The following is an 8998-nucleotide window of genomic DNA, read 5'->3' on the forward strand; positions in this document are numbered from 1 at the left end:
GCTATGGTCACCTTGCAAATCTCAGTCAGGCAGATATAAATTGATAATGGTGTTTTCGAATATTAATTAATAAAATAGGGATAGAGATACTTATGTAATTCATTGGTGAGAATTTCAGATAAGCGTATAGAGATGCGTTTGTTCCTCTGAATCTCTGCTTTCCTGCTATCTTCATCCAATCAGTCTTACTCCTTTCCATGGCTGGCTTTATGCAAGGGCATCACCGTTGTCAGTGGCTACATCCCCTCCTCTCAGTGAAAAATATGCTCACATGCTCTGTCACAGCACAGCTAATCATCTGTCGGTTCTCGATCATGCTGGAATAGGATTCACCCTCCTTTTGCGTCTGTCACTAACGCCCAGCACTCGCGAGTTTGAAGCTCGTCACAGTCATTCAATCATTGAATCCTACTCGGAATATCACAGACAAGGTTTAGACTTTCCGGATTCTCTTGAATGCCACCATCATTCTAGCTTACGCCACGAAGATTCTGATTAAGAGATCTAAGAGATATTCATTCTAGCTTATTTCATGTAGAACGGAAGTGTTTGTCAGGCACGTGTTCATAGGGGAGAATGGTGATGAGCGTTACACATAATCATCACCTTCATCACATTCTTGGGTGCGAATGGATATCTTAGAAGCGAAATAAGATGAGTTGAATAGAAAACAGAAGTACTTTGCATTAATCTTTGAGGAACAGCAGAGCTCCACACCTTAATCTATGGAGTGTAGAAACTCTACCGTTAAAAATACATAAGTGATAGGTCCAGGCATGGCCGAGATGGCCAGCCCCCAAAACGTGATCACAGGATCAAAATACAATCCAGATGCCAAATACAATAGTAAAAGGTCCTATTTATAATAAACTAGCTACTAGGGTTTACATGAGTAAGTAATTGATGCATAAATCCACTTCCGGGGCCCACTTGGTGTGTGTTTGGGCTGAGCTTGAGTGTTGCACGTGGAGGTCCTTCTTGGAGTTGAACGCCAGCTTTTGTGCCAGTTTGGGCGTTCAACTCTGGTTTTGGATCCTTTTCTGGCGCTGGACGCCAGAATTAGGCAGAAAGCTGGCGTTGAACGCCAGTTTACGTCGTCTATTCTTGGCCAAAGTATGGATTATTATATATTTCTGGAAAGCCCTGGATTTCTACGTTCCAACACAATTGGAAGCGCTCCATTTCGAGTTCTGTAGCTCCAGAAAATCCACTTTGAGTGCAGGGAGGTCAGAATCCAACAGCATCAGCAGTCCTTCTTCAACCTCTGAATCTGATTTTTGCTCAAGTCCCTCAATTTCAGCCAGAAAATACCTGAAATCACAGAAAACACACAAACTCATAGTAAAGTCCAGAAATGTGAATTTAACATAAAAACTAATGAAAACATCCCTAAAAGTAACTAGATCCTACTAAAAACATACTAAAAACAATGTCAAAAAGCGTATAAATTATCCGCTCATCACAACACCAAACTTAAATTGTTGCTTGTCCCCAAGCAACTGAAAATCAAATAGGATAAAAAGAAGAGAATATACTATAAATTCCAAACTATCAATGAAACATAGCTTCAATCACATGAGCGGGACTTATAGCTTTTTGCCCCTTGAATAGTTTTGGCATCTCACTTTATCCATTGAGGTTCAGAATGATTGGCATCTATAGGAACTCAGATTTCAGATAGTGTTATTAATTCTCCTAGTTCAATATGATGATTCTTGAACACAGCTTCTTTATGAGTCTTGGCCGTGGCCCTAAGCACTTTGTTTTCCAGTATTACCACCGGATACATAAATGCCACAGACACATAATTGGGTGAACCTTTTCAGATTGTGACTCAGCTTTGCTAAAGTCCCCAATTAGAGGTGTCCAGGGTTCTTAAGCACACTCTTTTTTTTTGCTTTGGACCTTGACTTTAACCGCTCAGTCTCAAGTTTTCACTTGACACCTACACGCCACAAGCACATGGTTAGGGACAGCTTGGTTTAGCCGCTTAGACCAGGATTTTATTCCTTTAGGCCCTCCTATCCACTGATGCTCAAAGCCTTGGGATCCTTTTTATTTTCCCTTGCCTTTTTGTTTTAAGGGTCATTGGCTTTTTGCTCTTGCCTCTTGGTTTTAAGAGCTTTTGGCTTTTCTGCTTGCTTTTTCTTTTTCTTTCTATTTTTTTTTCGCCTATTTTTTTTTTCTGCAAGCTTTGTTCTTTACTGCTTTTTCTTGCTTCAAGAATCACTTTTATGATTTTTCAGATTATCAAATAACATGTTTCCTAGTCATCATTCTTTCAAGAGCCAACATATTTAACATTCTTAAACAACAACTTCAAAAGACATATGCACTGTTCAAGCATACATTCAGAAAACAAGAAGCATTGTCACCACATCAATATAATTAAGCTAAGTTCAAGGATAAATTCAAAACTCATGTACTTCTTGTTCTTTTGAATTAAAACATTTTTCATTTAAGAAAGGTGATGGATTCATAGGATATTCATAACTTTAAGACAAAGTTACTAACTACTAATGATCATATAATGAAGACACAAACATGGATAAGCACACAACATAGAAAACGAAAAACAAAAGAAATAAGAACAAGGAATGAATCCACCTTAGTGATGGTGGCGTTTCCTTCTTGAGGAACCAATGATGTCCCTGAGCTCTTCTATGTCTCTTCCTTGTCTTTGTTGCTCCTCCCTCATTGCTTTTTGATCTTCTCTTATTTCATGAAGCATGATGGAGTGCTCTTGATGTTCCACCCTTAGTTGTCCCATATTGGAACTCAATTCTCCTAGGGAGGTGTTGATTTGCTCCCAATAATTTTGTGGAGGAAAGTGCATTTGAGGCATCTTCGGGATCTCATGTAAATGAGCTTCTTGCGCCTCTTGAGCTCCATGACTGGGCTCTCTTGCTTGCTCCATCTTTTTCTTAGTGATGGGCTTGTCCTCTTTAATGAGGATATCTCCCTCTATGTCAATCCCAGCCGAATTGCATAGGTGGCAAATGAGGTGAGGAAAGGCTAACCTTGCCATAGTGGAGGACTTGTCAGCCACCTTGTAGAGTTCTTGAGGTATAATCTCATGAACTTCCACCTCTTCTCCAATCATGATACTATGGATCATGATGGCCCGGTCTATAGTAACTTCAGACCGGTTGCTAGTGGGAATGATTGAGCATTGAATGAACTCCAACCATCCTCTAGCTACAGGCTTGAGGTCCAATCTTCTTAGTTGAACCGGCTTGCCTTTGGAGTCAACCTTCCATTGAGCTCCTTCTACACATATGTCCATAAGGACTTGGTCCAACCTTTGATCAAAGTTGACTCTCCTTGTGTAGGGGTGTGCGTTCTCTTCCATGTTTGGCAAGTTAAACGCCAACCTCACATTTTTCGGACTAAAATCTAAGTATTTCCCCCGAACCATTGTAACATAGTTCTTTGGATCCGGGTTCTTACTTTGATCATGGTTCTTGGTGATCCATGCATTGGCATAGAACTCTTGAACCATTAGGATGCCGACTTGTTGGATGGGATTTGTTAGAACTTCCCAACCTCTTCTTTGAATTTCATGTCGGATCTCCAGATACTCATTTCTTTTGAGTTTGAAAGGGACCTCAGGGATCACTTTCTTCTTGGCCACAACATCATAGAAGTGGTTTTGATGGGCTTTGGAGATCAACCTTTCCATCTCCGATGACTCGGATGTGGAAGCTCTTGTCTTCCCTTTCCCCTTTCTAGAGGATTCTCCGGTCTTAGGTGCCATCAATGGTAATGGAAAAATAAAAAGCTTATGCTTTTACCACACCAAAATTAGAATTTTGCTCGCCCTCGAGCAAGAAAAGAAAGAAAAGATGAAGAAGAAGAAGAAATGGAGGAGATGGAGAGTGGTAAGTGTTTTCGGCCAAGAAGGGTGTACAGGGGTGTGTTGTGTGAATTTGATGAAGAATGGAGGGCTTTATATAGGGAAGGGAGGGGGGTTAAGGTTCGGCCATATGGGTGGGTTTGGGTGGGAAATTGGTTTTGAATTTTGAAGGTAGGTGGAGTTTATGAGGTAGGTTTATGGGGAAGAGTGGATGGATGTGAGTGGTGAAGAGGTGATGGGGAAGAGAGTTTGAGGTGATTGGTGAAGGTTTTTTGGGGAAGAGTGTTTATGGGGTTGTGTGAAAGAGAGTGGTGAGAAGAAGTGAGTGGAGGTAGGTGGGGATCCTGTGGGGTCCACAGATCCTGAGTGGATCCTGTGGGGTCCACAGATCCTGAGGTGTTCAAGGATTTACATCCCTGCACCCATTAGGCATGTAAAAATGCCTTTGCACCCAACTCTGGGCGTTCAGCACCAGGTTGGTGGCCATTTTGGGCGTTCAACGCCCATTTGTGTGCCATTTCTGGCGTTGAACGCCAGAACCATGCCTGTTCTGGCGTTCAGCGCCCAGAAGCTGCCCATTTTGGGCGTTCAGCGCCAGAACCATGCTCTGTTCTGGCGCTGAACGCCAGACAGATGCTCCTCCAAGGTGTGATTTTTCTTCTGCTGTTTTTGATTCCGTTTTCAATTTTTATATTTATTTTGTGACTCCCCATGATCATAAACCTACAAAGACATATAACTAAGAAAAATATAGTTAGATAAATAAAAATTGGGTTGCCTCCCAACAAGCGCTTCTTTAATGTCAATAGCTTGACAGTGGGCTCTCATGGAGCCTCACAGATGTTCAGAGCATTGTTGAAACTTTCCAACACCAAACTTAGAGTTTGACTGTGGGGGCTCTGGTTGACTCTGTTTTGAGAGAAGCTTTTTCTGCTTCCTCTCCATGGTTGCAGAGGGAGATCCTTTAGTTTTAAACACAAGGGAGTCCTCATTCCATTGAAAGACTATTTCACCTCTGTCAACATCAATCACAGCTCTTGCTGTGGCTAGGAAAGGTCTTCCTAGGATGATGGATTCATCCTCTTCCTTTCCAGTATCCAGGACTATGAAATCAGCAGGGATGTAAAGGCCTTCAACCTTTACTAACACGTCCTCTACTTGTCCATAATCCTGTTTTTTTGAACTGTCTGCCATCTCTAATGAGATTTTAGCAGCTTGCACCCCATAGATTCCCAGTTTCTCTATTACAGAGAGGGGCATGAGGTTTATCCCTGAACCAAGGTCACACAGGGCCTTAAAGATCATGGTGCCTATGGTACAGGGTATTATGAACTTTCCAGGATCCTGTCTCTTCTGAGGCAATGTCAGTTGATCTAGATCACTTAGTTCATTGATGAACAAAGGAGGTTCAACTTCCCAAGTATCAATGCCAAATAATTTGGCATTCAGCTTCATGATTGCACCAAGAAACTTGGCAGTTTGCTCTTCAGTAACATCCTCATTCTCTTCGGAAGAGGAATACTCATCAGAGCTCATGAAGGGCATAAGGAGGTTCAATGGAATCTCTAAGGTCTCTAGATGAGCCTCAGAGTCCTTTGGTTCCTCAGAGGGAAGCTCCTTATTGATCACTGGATGTCCCAGGAGGTCTTCCATCTTGGGATTTGCGTCCTCCACTCCCCTTGTAGGTTCGGCCATGGTGCTTATGTCAATGGCCTTGCACTCTCCTTTTGGGTTCTCTTCTGTATTGCTTGGGAGAGTACTGGGAGGGATTTCAGTGATCCTTTTACTCAGCTGGCCCACTTGTGCTTCCAAATTTCTAATGGAAGACCTTGTTTCATTCATGAAACTCACAGTGGCCTTAGATAGATCAGAGACTAAATTTGCTAAATTAGAAGTATTTTGTTCAGAGTTCTCTGTCTGTTGCTGAGTGGATAATGGAAAAGGCTTGCTATTGCTAAACCTGTTTCTTCCACCATTATTAAAGCCTTGTTGAGGCTTTTGATCCTTCCATGAGAAATTTGGATGATTTCTCCATGATGAGTTATAGGTGTTTCCATAAGGTTCACCTAAGTAATTCACCTCTACTATTGCAGGGTTCTCAGGATCATAAGCTTCTTCTTCATAAGAAGCCTCTTGAGTACTGTTGGATGCAGCTTGCATTCCATGCAGACTCTGAGAGATCATATTGACTTGCTGAGTCAATATTTTATTCTGAGCCAATATGGAATTCAGAGTATCAACTTCAAGAACTCCCTTATTCATAGGCGTCCCATTACTCACCGGATTCCTTTCAGAAGTGTACATGAACTGGTTATTAGCAACCATGTCAATGAGTTCTTGAGCTTCTGCAGGCGTTTTCTTTAGGTGAATGGATCCACCTGCAGAAGTGTCTAGTGACATCTTTGATAGCTCAGATAAACCATCATAGAATATATCCAGGATGGTCCATTCTGAAAGCATGTCAGAAGGACACTTTTTGGTCAACTGTTTGTATCTTTCCCAAGCTTCATAGAGGGATTCACCTTCTTTCTGTCTGAAGGTTTGAACATCAGCTCTAAGCTTGCTCAGCTTTTGAGGAGGAAAGTACTTGGCTAAGAAAGTCATGACCAGCTTATCCGAAGAGTTCAGGCTGTCTTTGGGTTGAGAATCCAACCATAATCTAGCTCTGTCTCTTACAGCAAAAGGGAAAAGCATGAGCCTGTAGACTTCAGGATCTACTCCATTAGTCTTAACAGTATCACATATCTGCAAGAATTCAGTTAAGAACTGAAAAGGATCTTCAGATGGAAGTCCATGAAACTTGCAGTTCTGCTGCATCAGAGAAACTAATTGAGGTTTCAGCTCAAAGTTGTTTGCTCTAATGGCAGGAATGGAGATGCTTCTTCCATGTAAATTGGAATTAGGTGCAGTAAAGTCACCAAGCATCTTCCTTACATTAGGTGTTTCCATAAGGTTCACCTAAGTAATTCACCTCTACTATTGCAGGGTTCTCAGGATCATAAGCTTCTTCTTCATAAGAAGCCTCTTGAGTACTGTTGGATGCAGCTTGCATTCCATGCAGACTCTGAGAGATCATATTGACTTGCTGAGTCAATATTTTATTCTGAGCCAATATGGCATTCAGAGTATCAACTTCAAGAACTCCCTTATTCATAGGCGTCCCATTACTCACCGGATTCCTTTCAGAAGTGTACATGAACTGGTTATTAGCAACCATGTCAATGAGTTCTTGAGCTTCTGCAGGCGTTTTCTTTAGGTGAATGGATCCACCTGCAGAAGTGTCTAGTGACATCTTTGATAGCTCAGATAAACCATCATAGAATATATCCAGGATGGTCCATTCTGAAAGCATGTCAGAAGGACACTTTTTGGTCAACTGTTTGTATCTTTCCCAAGCTTCATAGAGGGATTCACCTTCTTTCTGTCTGAAGGTTTGAACATCAGCTCTAAGCTTGCTCAGCTTTTGAGGAGGAAAGTACTTGGCTAAGAAAGTCATGACCAGCTTATCCGAAGAGTTCAGGCTGTCTTTGGGTTGAGAATCCAACCATAATCTAGCTCTGTCTCTTACAGCAAAAGGGAAAAGCATGAGCCTGTAGACTTCAGGATCTACTCCATTAGTCTTAACAGTATCACATATCTGCAAGAATTCAGTTAAGAACTGAAAAGGATCTTCAGATGGAAGTCCATGAAACTTGCAGTTCTGCTGCATCAGAGAAACTAATTGAGGTTTCAGCTCAAAGTTGTTTGCTCTAATGGCAGGAATGGAGATGCTTCTTCCATGTAAATTGGAATTAGGTGCAGTAAAGTCACCAAGCATCTTCCTTACATTATTATTATTTTCGGCTACCATCTCCTCTTCCTGTTCAAAAATTTCTGAAAGGTTATCTCCGGATTGTTGTATTTTAGCTTCTCTTAATTTTCTCTTCAGAGTCCTTTCAGGTTCTGGATCTGCTTCCACAAGAATGTTCTTATCCTTGCTCCTGCTCATATGACAAAGAAGAGGGCACAGAAAAATAATAATAATGATAGAGATCCTTTATACCACAGTATAGGGATCCCTGTGTGAGTAGAAGAAGAGGGGGAGACAGAATGTAATATAATGGAAGAAACACAACTGTGAGGATGGCAGAGATGTGAGATGAGATGTTAGTAGATGAATAAAAGAATAAGATGAGAGAGAAGGAATTTTCGAAAATGATTTTTGAAAAAGAGTTAGTGATTTTTGAAAATAGTTTTTGAAAAATGTTAGTAATTTTCGAAAATTAAGATTTAAAAATTAAAAATTAAAATAATTAATAAATTAAAAAGAAATTTTGAAAAAGGGGGAAGATATTTTCGAAAATGAGAGAGAGAGAGTTAGTTAGGTAGTTTTGAAAAAGTTAAGAAACAAACAAAAAGTTAGTTAGTTAGTTGAAACAAATTTTGAAAACCAATTTTGAAAAGATAAGAAGTTAGGAAGTTAGAGAAGATATTTTGAAATCAAATTTTTGAAAAAGATAAGAAGATATTTTTGAAAAGATATGACAGAAATTAGTTTTTGAAAAAGATTTGATTTTTAAATTCTCAATTAATGACTTGATTCACAAGAAATCACAAGATATGATTCTAGAACTTAAAGTTTGAATCTTTCTTAACAAGCAAGTAACAAACTTCAAATTTTTGAATCAAAACATTAATTGATTATGTTATTTTCGAAAATTTGATATAAAAATAAGAAAAAGATTTTTGAAAAATATTTTGGAATTTTCGAAAATAACTAAGAATTTGAAAAAGATTTGATTTTGAAAAAGATTTTGAAAAAGATAAGATTTTCAAATTGAAAATTTGATTTGACTCATGAGAAACAACTTTGATTTTAAAAATTTTTTAAAAAGTCAATCCAAATTTTCGAATTTGATGAGAGAAAAAGGGAAAGATATTTTTTTGATTTTTGAAATTTTTTATGAAGAGAGAGAAAAACAAGAAAAATGATGCAATGCATGAAATTTTTAGATCAAAACAATGAATGCATGCAAGAATGCTATGAATGTCAAGATGAACACCAAGAACACTTTGAATACCAAGATGAACATCATAGACACAATTTTGAAAAACTTTTAATGCAAAGAAAACATGCAAGACACCAAACTTAGAATTCTTTAA

The 8998-nt window shown here is 39.5% G+C and overlaps 2 non-coding genes across 2 annotated transcripts; both read left to right on the forward strand.

The window, feature by feature from the left end:
• The first annotated feature begins 6310 nt into the window (after nt 1-6310).
• On the forward strand, nt 6311-6418 carry LOC112752503 (small nucleolar RNA R71). The gene has a single exon (XR_003176937.1). It is a non-coding gene; the product is annotated as a small nucleolar RNA R71 (small nucleolar RNA).
• Nucleotides 6419-7202: 784 nt separating this feature from the next.
• On the forward strand, nt 7203-7310 carry LOC112752504 (small nucleolar RNA R71). The gene has a single exon (XR_003176938.1). It is a non-coding gene; the product is annotated as a small nucleolar RNA R71 (small nucleolar RNA).
• The last annotated feature ends 1688 nt before the right edge of the window (nt 7311-8998 follow it).

This window comes from Arachis hypogaea, chromosome 15 (assembly GCF_003086295.3).
Source record: "Arachis hypogaea cultivar Tifrunner chromosome 15, arahy.Tifrunner.gnm2.J5K5, whole genome shotgun sequence".
Taxonomy (NCBI): domain Eukaryota; kingdom Viridiplantae; phylum Streptophyta; class Magnoliopsida; order Fabales; family Fabaceae; genus Arachis; species Arachis hypogaea.